At 43.5% G+C, this 19,198-nt stretch overlaps 1 protein-coding gene across 2 annotated transcripts in view; it reads right to left on the bottom strand.

The window, feature by feature from the left end:
* The window catches only part of MRTFA (myocardin related transcription factor A), a 204,538-nt gene extending 192,649 nt beyond the window's left edge, over nt 1–11,889 (bottom strand). Inside the window, exon 1 of one of the 2 annotated variants that reach the window (XM_012741655.2) lies at nt 11,624–11,889. The gene's annotated coding sequence lies outside the window, so the exon portion shown is untranslated. The remainder of the gene's footprint in view (nt 1–11,623) is intronic. The other variant, XM_012741656.2, reaches the window with a different exon arrangement.
* Nucleotides 11,890–19,198: the final 7,309 nt, after the last annotated feature.

Genomic DNA, 19,198 nt, shown 5'->3' with positions numbered 1-19,198 from the left:
GACCTTGAGCAATCCGCCTGCCTCGGCCTCCCAAGAGCTAGGATTACAGGCGTGAGCCACAGCGCCCGGCCTATATATTTTTAGTTGTCCAGCTAATTTCTTTTTATTTTTAGTAGAGACGGGTCTTGGTCTTGCTCAGGCTGGTCTCGAACTCCTAAGCTCAAACAATCCACCAGCCTCAGCCTCCCAGAGTGCTAAGATTATAGGCGTGAGCCACCACGCCCAGCCAGAGATTTTATAGACTCTTGAGCTGATATTCAGATAAGATCTTGGACTTAAATTGATGGTGCAATAGGTTGAAACTTTTGGGGATGTTGGAATGGTATGAATGTATTTTGCATGTGGGACAGATGTAAATCTTTGGGGGCCAGAGAACTGACAATGGTAGGCTGAAAAATGGCCCCCCAAAAGATAACTATGTCCTACTGTGAGCCTGTGAATGCTACTTTATATGGCAAAAAGAGGGGAGGGATCTTTGCAGATGTGATTAAATTAAGGATTCTGAAACGAGGAGATTATCCTGGATTATCTGAGTGGGCCCTAAATGCAATCATATGTCCTTGTAAGAGGCAGAGAGAGATTTGACAAAAACAGAGGAGAAAGAGGTGTGCAGAGAGAGATGTGAAGATTGAAGTGATGCTGCCACAAGCCAAGGAATGCCAGTAGTCAACAGAAGAAGCAGGAAGAGGTATGAAACAGCCTCTCCCCTAAAGCCTCTGGAAGGAATACAGACCTGCTGACACCTTGATTTTGGCTCAATAAAACATATTTTCGATGTCTGACCTCCAGAACTATAAGAGAATGAATGTGTTGTTTTAAGCCACCAAGTACAGCAGGCACAAGAAATTAAACTAATACAGATGGCTTGCACAAGGGTGATTGTGGTGGAGGTGGTGAGAAATGATCAGATTATGAGTGTATGAAGACAGAGTTAACAGGATTTGCTGATGGACTGGATTCTATGAAGAAAGAGAAAATGACTCCAGTTCTTGCCTGAGTAACTAGAATAGTTATCATTTTAATTAGCTAGGGAAAACTCACTGGCTCAACAACATGCAAGTCAGTAGTGATCACAATGAAAACTATTTTGGTAGAATTGACGGCTGGATACGATTAGATGTCCAAGGTACTGTGTTCTTATAATTTACTTTGAATACTGTTCTGTTTTCCTTCTGGTTATATTATTCATTTATTCATTGCCCTCCCCTTTATCTACCTCCAATCTTCAACAGATCAAAGTTCAAGTAATAACTGATTAATTCTCAAGGAGGCTAAAGGAACTGTTTTCAGGATATTGCCCTTTAAGCAAAAGGACACGATCAAAAAAAGAGGGTTTCATTCATTCAACAAGTATTTATTGAGCATCTACTATATTCCATGCCAGATACTATGTTGGATGCTGGGAATATGGCAGTGAAAAGACAGACATGATCCCTGGCTTCATGAAGTTTGTAAGAAGTTTGTAAGAAAAACAAAATAGCTAGACACAGTGGGCTCACACTCAGCTACTCTTTGAGCCCAGGAGTTTAAAGCTGCAGCAAGCTATGACTGCATGATCATGCCTGCACTCCAGTCTGGGCAAGAAAGTGAGACCCTGTCTTGAAAGAAAGACAGAAAGAAAAAATTATACAATTATTTAGTTGTGGCCAGGTTTGGTGGCTCACGTCTGTAGTCCTAGCACTCTGGGAGGCCAAGGTGGGAGGACCCTTTGAGCTCCGGAATTCGAGACCAGCCTGAGCAAGAGCAAGACCCCATCTCCACTAAAAAAATAAAAATTAGCTGGACCACTAAAAAAAAAATTATACATATATATGTATATATATTTATATATATATATAAAAATAAAATTAGCCAGGCATGGTGGTGCATGCCTGTAGTCCCAGCTACTCAGGAGGCTGAGGCAGGAGGACTGCTTGAGCCCAGGAGTTTGAGGTTGCTGTGAGCTAGGCTGACGCCATGGCACCCTAGCCCTGACAATACAGTGAGACTCTGTCTCAAAAAAAAAAAATTATTTAATTGTAATTGTGGCTAGTGCTAAAAAAGAAAATTTGGGGGTGCTAAGAAAATTTACATGTATTGAATGCCTATTATGTTCTAAATACTTTACATGTAACTTTATTAATATCTCTCACAACTATCCTATGAGGAAATGGAGATTCAAAAGATTAATTCCCTTGCCCAAGATCACCAAGCCAGTGAGTGGTAGAGCCAGACTTAAAAACAGGTGCATTCAACTCCAAAACCCATCACTACTATCTCTAAATACTGGGGAAATCTACTATGCTTTTTTAAAAAACAAAATATAGACATGTCCAAAAGAGACAGAGAGGGTTATGCAGGTAGTTTTAAGAATTCCTGCTCTAGGAAAGAGCTTTCTAAGCTCACTTGATGAAGGTGAATTTTGGAGGGTATTCAAAAATCCCTTAACACTCTCCAAATAGAACAAAAGGTTACACTATAATTAACTCAGTTTTATTTAGGCACCAAACAGGTTATTGGACATGTTGAAAATAAAATGTCATGAGTAGCTTGTCCAAATTGTACAAGTCATGCCCAGTTTTCATATATACTGATTCAGCCAGATTCACCTTCAGAATCAGCTTTCAGGTAACACTCAAAAAGGGAGAAAAGAAAGGTCAGTCATGCTACGGAGTGTCTTAGGAAAATGATTAAATAAATATCTGACTTATAGTATACAAAGTCTCATGACGGATATCATACAAATGAACCATGCCATCTTATAAATTTCTACTGGGTAAAGGAAATCTTTCAATTTATTTCATTTCAAATCATTAGTATATGATTTCATTATGTTCTTCGTTCCCTATTACCATGCTAGGACCTCTACCTCTCCCAAAAAAATCTGAACAGAAAGGAAATATCAACAAGATAATGTGAAATGGTTCACTGAATTTATAAAATGGAAAAAAATACCACATCTTTGCCTCTGACGTCATAACCTTAGGGCATGAACCTGAACTGTTAGTTAGATTTAAAGAGTGAAAGGCTCCTGAATACAAGCTTTAGCTTAAGAGATCTTTTCATAAAACATAATTATCACATCTACAACAAAAAAGAAAGAAAATAATCCTTACTTTTCTGTTTGTTTGTTGGGGCTTTTTCATTTTTTTAGCTAATTTTTTCTATTTTTAGTAAAAGCAGTCTCATGCTTGCTCAGGCTGGTCTCGAACTCCTGACCTCAAGTGATCCTCCCACCTTGGCCTCCCAAAGTGCTAGGATTAAGGCATGAGCCATGGCGCGTGGCCACTTACTTTTAATTTCTAAATTCTGTTTCCTCACCTCTTTCTCTTAAAGGAAAAACAATGTGTGTGCATATGTATATATTATATATGGCAATCTCAAAAAAACTACCTTTTTTTTTTTTTTTTTTTGAGACATGGTCGTGCTCTATCACCTGGGCTAGAGTACAGTGGCATCATCTTAGCTCACTACAACCTGGAACCCCTGGGCTCCAGTGATCCTCCTGCCTCAGCCTCCTGACTAGCTAGGACTACAAGTACGTGCTACCACACCTGACTAATTTTTCTTTTTTTTTTTTTTGTAGAGACAGGGTCTTGCTTGTGCTCAGGCTTGTCTCAAACTTCTGACCTCAAGTGATCCTCTTGCCTCAGCCTCCCAAAGTGCTAGGATTAATAAGGTGAGAGCCACCATGTCCAGCCAAAAAAAAAAAAAAGACTACTTTAAATATAACCATCATATAACTATTATAAACATAAAATCAACAATAAAGCCAAAGTTTAAACCATGACACCACCGCTCTAAAACCAAAATGCAGGCTGGGTGCAGTGGCTCACGTCTGTAATCCTAGCACTCTGGGAGGCCGAGGCAAGGCAGATTGTTCGAGGTCAGGAGTTCGAAACCAGCCTGAGCAAGAGAGAGACCCTGTCTCTACTATAAATAGAAAGAAATTAATTGGCCAACTAATATATATAGAAAAACTTAGTGGGGCATGATGGCTGATGCCTGTAGTCCCAGCTACTCGGGAAGCTGAGGCAGGAGGACTGCTTGAGCCCAGGAGATTGAGGTTGCTGTGAGGTAGGCTGACGCCATGACACTCACTCTAGCCTGGGCAACAGAGTGAGACTCTGTCTCAAAAAAATAAATAAATAAATAAATAATAAAACCAAAATGCAACACAGTGTATTCTAAAGTATGAGGAAAGAACAACTTTCCAAGTTCCTATAAATTTTGTGGTAGTGAAAATATGTACAAATTAACCACAATTAAGAGACCTTGGAATCACTTATACCATTTATAATTTAAAAGATATGAAACACTCACAAACTATTCTAAAAATTTGGACATTATAGTATGCCCTTACTTGGTAAGTATTTATTGAGCAATTTAAGTCACTATTAGAGTTTTCCATTTCAGGAATGGCAACAAGAAACATATAATGAGTATTATAAAGAATATTTTGAGAGGTATAACACCTTTATTACTACCACAAAGAATTCTTGAAATTTTCACTAACTATAGAAAATACACTGAACAGGAACAGACATTTCCTAGAGGTAAAGTTATGCACTTCATACATACCATCATAAAGAGCCAGGATCCTTTAATTCAAAGAGAGATCTGGGTTCAAATCCTGACTGTGATCTTCCTAAATTAGTTCCTCTATCCAAGCTTCTTTCCTCATCTACAAAATGTTACTATTACTGCTTATTTCACAGAGTTTGTATGAGGATTAATGAGGTAGTACAATGACTATCATAAAGTAGATGCCTCTCTTACTTCCTTTTATATTTCTCCACGATCCTTACAACAACCTCATGTTGTAAGAATTAACTCCATTTTACAGATGAAGAAATTGAATTATAAGAAGGTTAAGTAGTAAGCACATGGTTACACAGCTGGTAATTGTCAGAACCCAGATCTGCTCATGCCCTTTAACATGACGTGTTACCTCACTAGTTATTTTACTCTCTCATACTAGAGAGTTTAGAATTATTTTGAAATTATATCCAATATACTTGAAATTTTAATATTAGAACAAAGATTTTTCAGAAAACCAAAATCACTCATAATTTCCATTCATAGTTTCATAGAACAAGTGTAAGTTGCCTACCTATCTTTTTTTTTTAATTTTTATTTTAGCGTATTATGGGGGTACAAGTGTTAAGGTTACATATATTGCCCACGCCTCCCCTCCCTCCTCCACCTATCTTCAAATTCAGTAATGAATAGAGGATACCCTTCAGATCTCAAAATGAACTATCAATTACTCAAAGAGACAAGAGAGTAAGAGAAACCCTTAACCCTTTACCTGTACCTCTTTGGGTCTTGTTTTAACTGTGGAGATCAGCTAAACAAGTGGAGAGAAACCCTTAACCGCTTTAACCCTGTACCTCTTTGGGTCTTGTTTTAACTGTGGAGATCAGCTAAACAAGTGGAGTTCAGCTAAATAAAGCCATTGGTGAAATAAAAATTATCTAGATACAGGTACTTGAACTGGAAAAACTGATACTGAAGCAGCAATGGTTGACATTAAATGCCTCTTTTCGAATACTCAAACATTCTATATTCATTCATCTCTCTGACTTCAACCTCAGTCTCCCATGGTCAGTTCTATTCTACTGCCAAAAACCAATAATGACAATTATGATAATTATGTGCACATAAAGCTGTTCAAAGGACTTCATATATTTTTTATTTATTTAATCCTCACAACAGCAATATAAAACAGGCATCATTATTATTCCCACTCTTTAGCTGGTGAGTCACGTGAGCCACAGAGAAGACAAAATAGCAAGAGTATCAGTGTCACACAGCACAAGGTCACATACACAGCCAGCAAGTAGAACCAAGATTCCAACCTAGGCAGTCCAACTCTAGTATCTATGCTCCTAACTACTTACACTCTGTAACTGCTTGTCAATTACTCTGAAAACTTACTGCTTTCTTCAATATCAGAAAAATGACTCCACCCTCACCTTACACACAGATATCAGATATTTGTCCTTATGTCAATACTGGTCTAGATTACTTAAAAGTGAAGCTTCTTCTATATTTACAGCCACTCCCCATCACTCACATACTGCCTGAGCTGCGCCTCCCCCTGCCCTACCATGAGAAAAATTGTCTTCCATGAAACCAGTCCCTCGTGCCAAAAAAAGGTTGGGGACCACTGACTTAAAAACATTTCATGTGGCCCTAATTCAGTGTCTACCTCCACATATTAGCCTACTACGGGGAAGGCACACAGTAAGCACACAATAAATATTTATAAATACCTGTGAAAAGAATTACAACTTAGCCAGGTGTAGTGCCTCAGGCCTGTAATTCCAGCACTTTGGAAGGCCTCACCAGGAGGATCCCTTGAGGCTAGGAGTTCAAGATCACCCTAAGCAACAATATAGTGAGATTCTCTCCCCATAAGAAATTTAAAAATCAGTCAGACACGGTGACACATGACTGTAGTCCCAGCTACTTGGGAGGCTGAGGCAGGAGGATCATTCGGGCCCAGGGGTTCCATGTTACAGTGAGCTATCATCATGCCACACACTCTAGCCTGGGCAACAGAACAAGAACCTGTCTCAAAAAAAAAAAAAAAAAAAACTTTAAATCTTTCCCAATTCCCTCATCCTCCCAAAAGTAATTCTTCCCTACTCTGAACCCTTCCCTTCCCCCCTCCCTCAATTTCAGCACTTTGTATCTTCTTCCAACACTTATTTTATACTTCAACACTGTAGTAGCTAGTGTTCAAGATGGTCCCCAATGATCCTCATCTCCTGCCATTCACATCCTTGTGTAATCCTTTCCCACAATGTGTGGCCAATACAATACTATAGAAATAACAATATATGACTTCTGAAGCTAGGTCATAAAAGGCAATGCAGCTTGGTCACTTGGATTACTTGCTCTGGGGGAGCCGGCTGCCATGCCATGAGGGCATTCATGTAGCTCTGTGGAGAGGCTCACGTGGAGAGGAACTGAGACCTCCCACCAAACAGCCCACACACACTCGCCAGCCATGAGTAGCCACCCTGGAAGAGGATCCAACAGCCCCAATCAAGCTCCTCAGATGACTGCCATATTCCTGCAGACCTGTGAGAGACCTGAGCCTGAGCCACTCCACCAAGATGCTCCCAAATCCCTCATTCACAGAAACTGAGAGATAATAAATGCTTATTGTTGTCTTAAACACTAACTTTTGAGGTAATCTGTTACACGGCAATAGATAGCTAACACACTCACTCTCCAAAACTCTAAGTTCCTTGACAGTAGACTATTTCCTTGATTCTCAAAACTCTATTAAGGCCTTAGACACAAACAGTGTCCATATTTGTTGAATTGTGTTAATGGGCCATTTTTTTGTTCAGTGTTCCTTTTCTTCCAAAACATACCCATTTATAAACTACTCCCTATGCCTATACTACTTCATCTATAACCCAATGTCTTCCCTTTCCTCTTTCAAAGACCTTCTGAAAGGCCAGGTGCAGTGGCTCATGCCTGTAGTCCCAGCTACTCGGGAGGCCGAAGCAGGAGGATTGCTCAAGGTCAGGAGTTCAAAACCTGCCTGAGCAAGAGCAAGACACCGTCTCTACTAAAAATAGAAAGAAATTAATTAGCTAGGCATGGTGGCACATGCCTGTAGTCCCAGCTACTCGGGAGGCTGAGGCAGTAGGATCACTTGAGCCCAGGAGTTTGAGGTTCCTGTGAGCTATGCTGACACCACAGCACTCTAGCTCGGGCAACAGAGTGAGACTCTGTCTTCAAAAAAAAAAAAAAAAACCCTTCTGAAATATAACCTCTTGACCAAAGTTTTTCCTCAGAAAATAAAAATGTTATGTCATGTCAATCAATCCAACTATCAATCCTAGCATTTATATACATATACACACATGCAAAGTAAATATGTTTGTTCATGTTCATCCTATATTCAAGAAATATTTACTGAGCACCTACTATATCCCAAGAACTGCTCTTGAAACTGAGAACAAAAGAAACAAATATCCTTGCTCTTGGTGAGCTTACCATCTGGTAGAGTGTAACACTCCTGCCATAGTATTCTCTCTAAATTAATGCAACATTCTTTGCTACTATGACTTCAAAATTCTTTGTAAATTAATTGGCCATATATCTATAAATCCTTTTTTAGCCCATACATCTAAATATTTAAGCCGCAGTCTCCAAAAAAGAGTACAACTGTTCAATAAACTTTGTAAAGTACCCCATATAGAATCTATATGTATCAATGTTCTTCACTTTTACTGAATGCTCCCTCAGGCCACACTTTTTAGGAAATACCACATTTACAAGTATAAAATAAATAAAATTTGATAGAGATAAGCTTTATTTATTATATAGCCTTAGTGACTCTAAATCAAATAAGAAACGTTTAATTTCACAGAAGGTAATTTGTAGTAGATGTAGTAAAATGATATTACAACATGGGTAGAACTTTCTAACCTCCTTTATATTTACTTCTACAAAGGAAAAGAGCATACTACACTTTTAAGTCAGAGATTCAAGTCCTGGCTCTATCACTAACAATGTAGCCCTAGATGAGTTATGTATAACTACTCTGAGCCTCAGTTTCCCTATTCTAAAGCTTGGCACAATGATACACGGCTGTAATCCCAGCTACTTGGGAGGCAGAGGATCACTGGGGCCTAGGAGTTCAAGACCAGCCTAGGCAACATAGTGAGACTGGGTCTTATATATACATACATACATACATACACACACACACACACACATAAATAAAGGTAAAATCGACCTAATATGGTTTGTGTGAGGATTAAGTAATACATTAAAAGCCTAGCTTAATGCTTGTTACACAGGGCGCATCAAGGAATGTTTTCTTCCCCTTTCCTAGGGCATATAACTGCTATGTCAGATTTGTCAGGAAACCTTTCTAAACTCAGTTACTTCTCTCTGGAATGGTCTTCCTCTTCTTCATCCAAGTTAAGATTCAGCTCAAATACCATCTTCTCTTTTGAAACTTTCCCACACATTCAAAGGAAAAGCCCCCTTCACTCTCCTATATAATTCTAGGTTTGTACTTAAGAGTTTTTTTCAGTGTATTACAATCATCTGTCACTAAACTGTGAGCATCTTAAGAGTAGGGACCTTATTCTCATTTATCTTGATAACCCCAGCTCTTTACAAAACACTTGGCACATTAAAGGCATGGAACAAAAGTTTGCTGAATGAATAAATGAAGTTATTCTTAAACATTATCTGTAATTACTACTGGGTGACCCAAACTTTATGGTTTTGCTCTTTATGGGCTGAGTTCCTGTTTCATATTTTTTGAATCCTCCTGAATAGCATTTGGCAGAGTACTAAGGACATGGAAGTCCACAATAAATACTTTTGGATGATGAGATACTTACTACTCTGCCATCTCTCATGATTTGACTCTAAATAAAAAACTTATCATAGTGTATGTGACTTTTGGAAGCCTTTTTAAAAAGGGGCTATTCTTAGGCCGGGCGCGGTGGCTCACGCCTGTAATCCTAGCTCTCTGGGAGGCCGAGGCGGGCGGATTGCTCAAGGTCAGGAGTTCAAAACCAGCCTGAGCAAGAGCGAGACCCCGTCTCTACTATAAATAGAAAGAAATTAATTGGCCAACTGATATATATATAAAAAAATTAGCCGGGCATGGTGGCACATGCCTGTAGTCCCAGCTACTCGGGAGGCTGAGGCAGAAGGATCGCTGGAGCCCAGGAGTTTGAGGTTGCTGTGAGCTAGGCTGACGCCATGGCACTCACTCTAGCCTGGGCAACAAAACGAGACTCTGTCTCAAAAAAAAAAAAAAAAAAAAAAAAGGGGCTATTCTTAACAGTTATTGGCAAAGAACTGAAGCAAGTGCCAGAGCTAGATTATAAACATTTTTTCTTTGCATGTGTTTTTGAAGAAAGTAATAATGGACTGCTTCTTTCTAAATCATTTCATTAAGAAACTGAATAACATAAAGCTTTTTGATTTGCTATGAAAAATGCAAATGACATTAGGCAAAACTTAGTTTAGTAACTTTCAGCCAAAGGTTCCCCACCCTGCAGTCATGGGGCTATGGGCCAGCTGGCTGTACCACCTCACCCCTGGGAGGTGGCTGCTTTTCAACAATAAAACTGCTTAAGAGCAATCTGGAGTTTTTTGGGGTCTTCTAAAGTAAAACACATAAGTTTAACTTCTTATTGAAAAAAAAAAAAGCTTATGTTACAGGCTTTGGCTTCACGTAGAAAAGATGCTGAAAAGATCTGAAAAACTTGCAACTTGGGGACATTCCAGGCATCTTATGAGTCTAAAACTATGTAAAAACACATGAAGCATAGGTGTAATTTCATTACTACATTTAAGTGATGTATTTCACATTCCGGTATACACACAATTCATGCCAAGTATAGGCTGGGCCTGGTACAGTGACTCGCGTCTGTAATCACTGTAAGCACTTTGGAGGCTGAGGCAGGAGGATCACTTGAGGCCAAGAGTTCAAGATCAACCTGGGCAACAGCGAGACACCATCTCTACAAAAATTTTTTTAAAAAGTTATCTGGGCATGGTTGCTCATACCTATAGTCCCAGCTACTTTGGAGGCTGAGGCAAGAGGATCACTTGAGCCCAGGAGTTGGAGACTCCAGTGTGCTATATGATGATGCCACTGCACTCTAGCCCTAGCCACAGAGCAAGACCTGTCTCAGGGAGAAAAAAAGGAAAAAAGTATAGGCTGACAAGCAGTTAACTGTCCACCAAACTGCCCTTTAGTTATGCTACAAAACAGGGAGAAAACAAAGAGAAATCCTGACAAAGCTAAGTTGTGCTGGTGATTAAATACACACTGGTCTCCCAGTGGTTCTCAACATAACAAGAGCAAGCATCTCTTGGACCCTTACTATGTGCCAAGCACTGAGTCAAACGTTTTGTGTGAATTATTTAATACTTACAACCTTGTGTCGTTGGTACTATTATCCCCATTTTTCAGATGAGGAAACTGAGGCCCAAGATTACACAGCTAGCCAGTGGCAGGTCTGAAAATCTGACCTGAAAGCTCGGCCACCATGAAGTATCAACGCTTTCTAAAGGTATCCGCGGTGGGGGTTGGGGGATGGTAATCAAAGTGTCCAGGCAAACACTTTTAACAGGTGAAGCTCTTCGCCCAAGTTTCAAATCCACACAGAGCCCTGTACACCTGGAAGCATTCAGGTAACTACACAGGCACCAACAAGTCCAGGTGACCTTAACTGCCTGGGAAGCCTGAGGACTGCACTGGGATCCTGAAGGATTTGCGCGAGATCCCAGAGAAAGCGGCCGACACCCCATCCCTGCAGTCAAAAAAACACACCCAGAGCGCAGCGAGGGCGGGGTCCTCCGTGTCTCCCCACCCAGCAAGGCCCAGCCGGCCAGGCCAGGCGGTGCACAGGTGTACTGCCGCGCCCGAGTGCCCCGACCCCGGCTCAGTGACCGCGGCTGTGCCACTCCGACCCGAGAGAAGGGGCGGGGCGGGAGGGCAGCGGGGAGGGGGCCGAGAGCGTGAGGCCTGCCCCGTCGGACCCCCGCAGGGCGCGCGCGGCGGGGTCGCGAGGAGAAAGGATGCTCCGGGCGAGGCGGGGCCGCGGTGGGGGAGGGGTCTCCTGCCCGGACTCTCACTCACCGCCTCGCTCTCCTGCCGGCCCCGGCTCCGCGGCTCGCCCCGCTCTGGCTCTAGCCGCTCGCGTCTCCTTTCGGGGCTCAACGTCCAGTCACGGCGCGCGGAGCCGAGAAGAAGTCAGCGCAAGTGGACAGCGTGTGGTGAGCGGAGCCGAGGCGGTGAGGAGGATGGGACGGTCGCTCTCGCCGCCGCGGACACCACAGACACTGCCGCCGCCGGCTCCTCTCAGCCGCGGAAGCTGCGGGCCCGCCCACCACGCCTGCCTCCCGCCCTCTACATTGCTCGCTAAAGGAGTGACAGCGGCGGTAGCCAATCAGAAGCCTTGTCGAGGCCGGGCTCGGCGGACTAGAGTGGACAGAGAAGGAAGGGGAATGCTGGAGACTGGGACGGAGACGCGACTTCCTGTGACTGACGGCACGGCGCAGCCAATGGGCAGCGGAGAGATGACCTCATCGCCGAGGGAAGTCTGGAACTGGCGGAGCAGCGGCGAGGAGGTGGGAGGAGGTCGGCGACGAGCCGAGGGCGGGGCGCTGGGCCCTTAAAGAGGCCGCAGCCCATTGGTCACCCTGTGAAGGGAAGGGCGGTGGACCCGGCTGGACCTTGCCAAGTTGCTGAGGGGTCAGTGCCCAACCGCGAGCAGGGACTACGTTAATCCTCGAGACCCCATCCTGATTTTCTCTGGGGCTGAAGGGTCTCTGCCTGGGGCTCCCAAGCCAATTATTTCACATTCACACTTCCCCAAAGGAGACATAAATTCCGCTCTGGCGTGGAGCCCTGAATTCCCGTTACAGTCCCCGCCCCACCGAGGCCCGGCGCCTTGTTTCTCTGAGTCAGTTTCCCCAACGGTAAAAGGGAGGTTACTGACACCTGCCCCTCCCTACCTGCCGAGGATGCTGAGATCAGCCGCAGCGAAAGTGCTATGGGCTTGGAGAAGGAAAAGGGCTGAGTAAACCTAAGCGCTTGTATCGGGAGACTCCCGGAGGAGCATCTGTAGAAGGGAGGACTCCACTAGACGACTCCCGACGACTCTTGCAGTCCTAAAATTTTACATGCTGATGTCCTCCTCCTTCCGGCATCCACTCACGTAGGCGGCGTGTGCGCGCCTGTGCCTGTGTGTGTCGGGGCGCGCGCCCCAGGCGCAGAGGCCACACGCTGGCAGGAGCGTGCGAAGTCCGTGACTTCAACAAGGAGAAAGAACACGGGCTCAAGGGGACACACTAGTTGAACACGGCCCGCTGCGGTGAGAGCCATGGTCGTGCAGGCCCTGAGCGCCTCTCCCCCGCGACAATGGGAGGGAGCCCAGAAAAGGAGAAAGTACTCCAACCTGGTGGGGTGGGAAAGAAGGGGAAGCGCTTTCCGGAAGGCTTCCTGGGGCAGGGTCAGCAGGCAGAGTTAGAGGAAGGAGTAACAGTAGCTAGAGGGAAGAGGGAACTGGGTATCCTCCTAGGGTTGGGGAGGATCAGAACCGTGTGAATGCGCCAAGACTGAAAAGTGGCGACACCACATTCCAGAGTAAATTCTTCTCCAAGGCCTCCAGGACTGCCCCTTGCAGTGAGGCTCAGAGGGAGGGAGGGAGAGGGTGCTGCTCTATCCAACAGCTGCAAAAGCCTTCGTGGCCCTGGGTATTCCCAATTATTCATCTATAAGTCAGCTTCCAGTTCAGTACCGCGTGCTGGTCACAGAATCTTGGCGTTAGGCAGGATCCTTGTGGTCCCTTAGTCACACACTTTCCCTCAAGGCAAAAATCCTTCAACAAAAGCCCTGATCAAATTATTTATTCAATAAATATTTCTTGTTTAAGATACTGAAGGGATAAGGCAGATGAGATACAGTCACTGCCCTGGGGGTGCTTACCAAACTGGGAACGCAAAGGCACACCCCACAGAGACTTCAGTGCGAGGCTGTGTGTCTGTCCCAGGTGTCGCCTCAAAGGAGACAGTACTGCCCCTTGGAATTATTGGGGTGTGGCAGATTTCCCCAAGACAAGACTAGGGTGGGGCATTCCAGATAGCGTCCACCCTGACACAGCCCTCCAGAAAAAGCCAAGTTAAGGAGGCAGCGCAAACGTCTTATTAATCATGGAAACAAAGAAGCGCCCATTCACAGCAGAGATTACAGGCAAGCTCACCCCCTCACAAATAGGCCTATTCTTTTTTGGGACAACTTAAATTATATATATTTTATGTACTGTACATATACACATATATTGTATATATAAAGTGTTTATATATATATATATATAATAGATGATCTGCTTCCTTCTAATCTCTGACCCTAGATCCTAATGTCATCTTCTAAAGCTTCACAGAACATGTGTAATTCCACTTAGCCCCTTTCCCGTGTACTCACTACCCAGCCCCCCAAAACACGGTTAAAGTCCTTTTTTCTTGCCATCATTCCTCAGATAAAGGTTTCCATACTCATTATCCTAATGACTTCATATGGACATATTTCAGTTTGGGGAGTGTGTAACGTGTTATTTTTGTCCTTCCAGCATACATTCTCTTTCTTCTGGTAAGGGAACCCCACTTCCTGTAGGGAACCACTCCTCTCCACTTTCTGTCCATATGGCAGCCATGGGAATAACTTCACTTTCTAGGGTTAAACAGGTGGCCCAGTCCTGACCAATGGAAGCACTCCCCCACTGCCACCATTTGTAGTGATTGATTTAGGGTAAGTCATATGACCCAAAACAGTCCTATTGGAATCAGTCCTGGGTCCTTGTTAGAGCTACTGGGATGGAGAAGTTCTCGTTGCACCAAGGCTGCTGAATTGTCTGGCTATACACCTGGAGTTAACAAGGAGGACCACAGGAGACTTAAGCCACGACAAAAACAATCAGCTGAGATACAGATAAATATCACAATGGGTGATGACTTCGTCTGAGAATCTGGATCCAGTTATTTTCTGGCCATTCAGTTTCATAGGTGTCCTGGGTCAGGGGCCTTAGAAACAGTCTGTAAAAGAGTGTCTGTGAACAGGATTTATTGAGGGAGGAAAAACCAGTAAGGGAGGAAGATGAGCAAGACAGGGAAAGGGAAAGAACTGAGCAAGGCTCTGCCTGATCTTGCCTTGGCCTGATGCACAGTAGGAGAGCTCTGGAGCATAAAGCACACCAGAGTCATCCCCCCTTGAGGCGTGAGCAGCCCTTTGCACCCTAGTAAATGTCAGTCATTGGCTGTGGGCTCTAAAGAAGTTAGGGTCACTGAGGCCACTCCCTACAAATGAGGGCAATTCTCTGAAATGTTGAGCAGCTGGGAACCCTTTGCAGCCAACACACACAGCAGCTGGGGGATGAGTGCATTGGCCTGGTAAGGAGACGGCATTTGAATCTACCTCTGTGGGCCAAGACATTCTGTTGTTGCAACCAGAACATAACTACATAAAATACTCAGGTGTAACCTGACCACCTCAGAGTACAGTGAGACCATGGCCTTCCTTGATCTGACTGCCTACATCTGTTATTCTGCTACACATCTTATATCTGCATTAGCAAACTTAGCGGCTGCACTGACCCTCTGTTTCAAACCGACTTTATAATCAATCCTTTCCACTCCCTTCCTGCTAGAGCTTTTCCCCACAAGCTGATACTAAGCCAAATTCACTCTTGTATTTCTGGAATTAATTCTTTAACACAAATTTAGGACTTTAAGCCTAACTCTACTAATAATTAGCAACCAGTTGTCCATTTCTATCCTTTGCTGCAACTTGCTGAAAATGTGTGCTTGATTCCATTCTATCGCCTATCCAACTGGCCACCACTTCTAATTTTGTTGCAGTTGCTGCAAGGGGCAAACCCAGTGACCTTCAGCAAACCTTCAGCGAACCACTAGAGACTGGTTTCCCCTCCTTCCAACCTGCTACTCCATATTCTGGGAAAACTTACTCCCCCTGTCCTTTACCTCTGTCCCTCCTCTTGGGGAATCTCTCCAAAGGCGTTTCCAAGGAGGACTTAACCAGCCCTAGCCTGAGCACATCCTGCTCTTTCCTGTTTCTTCTTAAGTCTTTGTTAAGGTTAGTCCTTTTGTCTGGAATATCCTCTCTTCTATCTTTATTCAAATACCAGCTCACATGCCACCTCCTCCAGGAAGCCCTCCACTGTCCTCCAACCTATGTGGATCTTTTTTCCCTCTGGCAATTTGTAGCTCTACTGTGCCAAGCACAATGCTAAGTACTGTAAGGGCATTATCTTGTTTCAGCCTCATGGTAAGCCTGTGGTGGGTGCTGTTATGATCCCCATTCTCCAGGTGAGGAAACTGAGGCTTAGAGAGGTTAATTAAGTAACTTGCCCAGTATCACATAGCTAATATCACAGGCTAAAGCAAGGGTACAGATACTAAAATTAGGATTCTGGTTGCAATTCAATAAGCATTTGTTGGCTACATACAAGAAACTAAAGGAAATATTAAAAAATGAAATAGACCACCCTTGCTCACAATCAAGAACAGGGTCCAGGTGAGGCTCAGTGGCTCACACCTGTAATCCTAGCACTCTGGGAGGCCGAGGCAGGAGGACTGTTTGAGCTCAGGAGTTTGAGACCAGCCTGAGCAACAGTGAGACCCCATCTCTACTAAAAATAGAAAGAAATTAGCTGGACAACTAAAAATATATAGAAAAAATTATCCAGGCATGGTGGCACATGCCTGTAGTCCCAGCTACTCAGGAGGCTGAGACAAGAGGATTGCTCTAGCCCAGGAGCTTGAGGTTGCTGTGAGCTAGGCTGACCCCACAGCACTCTAGCCCAGGCAACAGAATAAGACTGAAAAAAAAAAGAACAGGGTCCATAAAATGATGCTAATATGAACTCTTGTAAGGACAGTAGAAATGAGATCAGAGAAGGGAGAACTAGTGTCTGCTGGGGGACCCAGGAAGGCCACATGGAAGAGTTTATGTTCGACAGGCTGGAATGAGGTGGGCATTCCAACTTAGGGAACACTGTGCATGACAGCGTGGAGGAAGGAAAACATAGGACATGTTGGAGCAAGGGAGTTGCCTGGTTTGTTTGAGAGATAAGGCTTAAAAGTTTGTTGAGGTCCTGTTGTAAAAGGTAAAGAATGCCCTGGTGAAGGAAGCACTTTGCTTTTGAAAGTAGGATCCAAACTGTGTCTTAAGATTTACCTGGTAGTTTGTCAGTTGGATCGAAAGGACACTGAAATGGGACTGGGAAGAGAAGTTAGACCACTACTGTTATCCCACTGGGAGGAAATAAGGACCCAGAAAGGTGGGGACAGTGGGCATGGATTTTTCCCCTATACTCTATACCCACTTTCTATGTCTCTCTGTCCCCCTGGACATCTTAGCATCCTTGAGAAGCAGCAATTATTTTTCAAAATATACCAATACCCTCTAAACTGCTAACTTCTTGATAGGTAGTAAATACTCTGCAGATAATTTAGGAATTGAATTGAATGCATGAGCAGGGTGTTAAAAATGCTAGGGGCTCCATTTAAATGGTTTTATGGGAACTCAGACCATGTCTGGAACTGCAACCACCTATGCTATTAATAACAAAACTAAGCTAGTTTTTATTCAGCACCTACTGTACACGTCATCATCTTGTTCAATTCTCCCATCAACACTTCATGGTAGGTAGTAGTATCATGTCCATTTTGCAGAAAAGAAAAACTGAGGATCAAGCGAGGAGGGTGACCGACTGTCCCAGTTTGCAGGAACTAAGAGGTTAATGTGCAGGACTTCCCCGTCACAAACCCCCGCCGGGGGAGGGGGGGGGAAATCGAGAAGGTTGGTCACCGTACCAAGATACCTTCCCCCATATCACACAAGCCACGGTTTAAACACAAGCCTGACCAACTCAAACACCCATGGATTTTACTTTGGTTTTCTGATCGTTGCAGGCAATATAAATGTCTTCTTTGGGTACTTTTGGGATAGAATCCAAAAATAATCTTATATTGAATTTGGTCATATATTTGGGGCCTGCTTGAGACTGGAGCAACTAGAGAGGCAGACAATCACAAAACGAATTTTTTTTCCCCAAAGAGAAAAGGAATCCAGGCTGGAGAATGTCATTCCTGGAGGACAGCCTTACAGAACAATTCTGCTGTATAAGCTGTTCTCTGCCGCCCTCTAGTGGGCGGGGGCTGTAACGCCTTCACCACCTAGGCTAGAGAAGAGGTAACGCTGTTTTAACTGCGAGAGAAGGAACTGAACTGAAAGTTCATACTGCTTGTGGAACAAAAAGATTTTTTGTGTTTGTTTGTTTGTTTTTGAGACAGAGTCTTACTCTGTTGCCCTGGCTAGAGTGCCTTGGCATCAGCCTAGCTCACAGCAACCTCAAACTCCTGGGCTCAAGCGATCCTCCTGCCTCAGCCTCCTGAGTGGCTGAGAGTACAGGCATGCGCCACCATGCCCGCTAGTGTGAGTGTGAGTGTGAGTGTGTGTGTGTGTGTGTGTGTGTGTGTGTGTGTGTGTGTGTGTGTGTGTGTGTGTGTGTGTACACATATATATTTAGTTGTTCAGCTAATTTCTTTCTATTTTTTTAGTAGAAATGGGGTCTCGGTCTTGCTCAGGCTGGTCTTGAACTCCTGAGCTCATATGATCCTCTCCCAGAGTGCTAGGATTACAGGCATGAGCCACCATGCCCGGCCTAAGATTTTGTTTTAAAAATAAAAACTAGCAGAGATTTTTCTCTTAAATGAAAGTTTGCCATGATATTATAGCCTAGGGTAAGGAGAATCAGACACAATAATACAGTATTTCAATGTACTATTTCAAAAAGTCAAAATTAATGCTTAAAAACCCCATAATGAACTAAATATCAAAAATTTAAATACAGAACAGGCATAATCTGATCCTGTACTCCCTGCTTCCCGTATATCCAGGGAGCCAGGAAAGCTGACTTATTAACTCTGGTTGAGAACGACTGAAGATGCCAGCTCAAAACCTCACTACAGGAAAATAGAAGTGATCCTTTTCATACTTTTCCCCCAAAGAATCTTCACAGAAGAAAGCAGCTCACATTCCTGCCTGGAATAGCCAGAAGGCCTGCAGCAAGTGGGAAATTTCTTTAAGGCTCTTGTTCAGGCACGTTGAATTTGAGATATCATTAATATAACCATTTTTGGTTTTGTTTTGTTACCTTTTTATTACAGCATATATACTACTTCAGAAGTGTTTAGAAAAGTGCATATATCCTAACTGTCTTGCTCAAAGAATTTTCACAAATGGAGCACACGTGTTTAACCAGCACCCAGATCAACAGCAAGAACATCAGCAGGACCCAGAAGTCCCTCTCACACCCCCTTCCGGTCACTGCCACCTTCAGGGACCTCCATCTTGATGTCTGACAGCACAAATCAATTTTGCCTACTTTTATCACTTATGTAAACGGGATGATACAGTCTAAAGTATGTTGAGTTTGGCCTACTTTGCTCAAAATTATGTTTGTGAGATTCAGCCATACTGTTGTGTGTGATTGTAGTTGGTTCATTCTCAGTGCACTGGGTGGATATATTACAGTAAATGTGTCCATTTTACTGTGTATTTGGGTTGTCTTCAGTGTGGGGCTGTTACAAACAGTGCTGGTATGAATATTCTTATGCATGTCTTTGTTTCACA

This window comes from Microcebus murinus, chromosome 10 (assembly GCF_040939455.1).
Source record: "Microcebus murinus isolate Inina chromosome 10, M.murinus_Inina_mat1.0, whole genome shotgun sequence".
Lineage (NCBI taxonomy): Eukaryota > Metazoa > Chordata > Mammalia > Primates > Cheirogaleidae > Microcebus > Microcebus murinus.
This window is presented reverse-complemented; position numbering and strand designations above follow the sequence as displayed.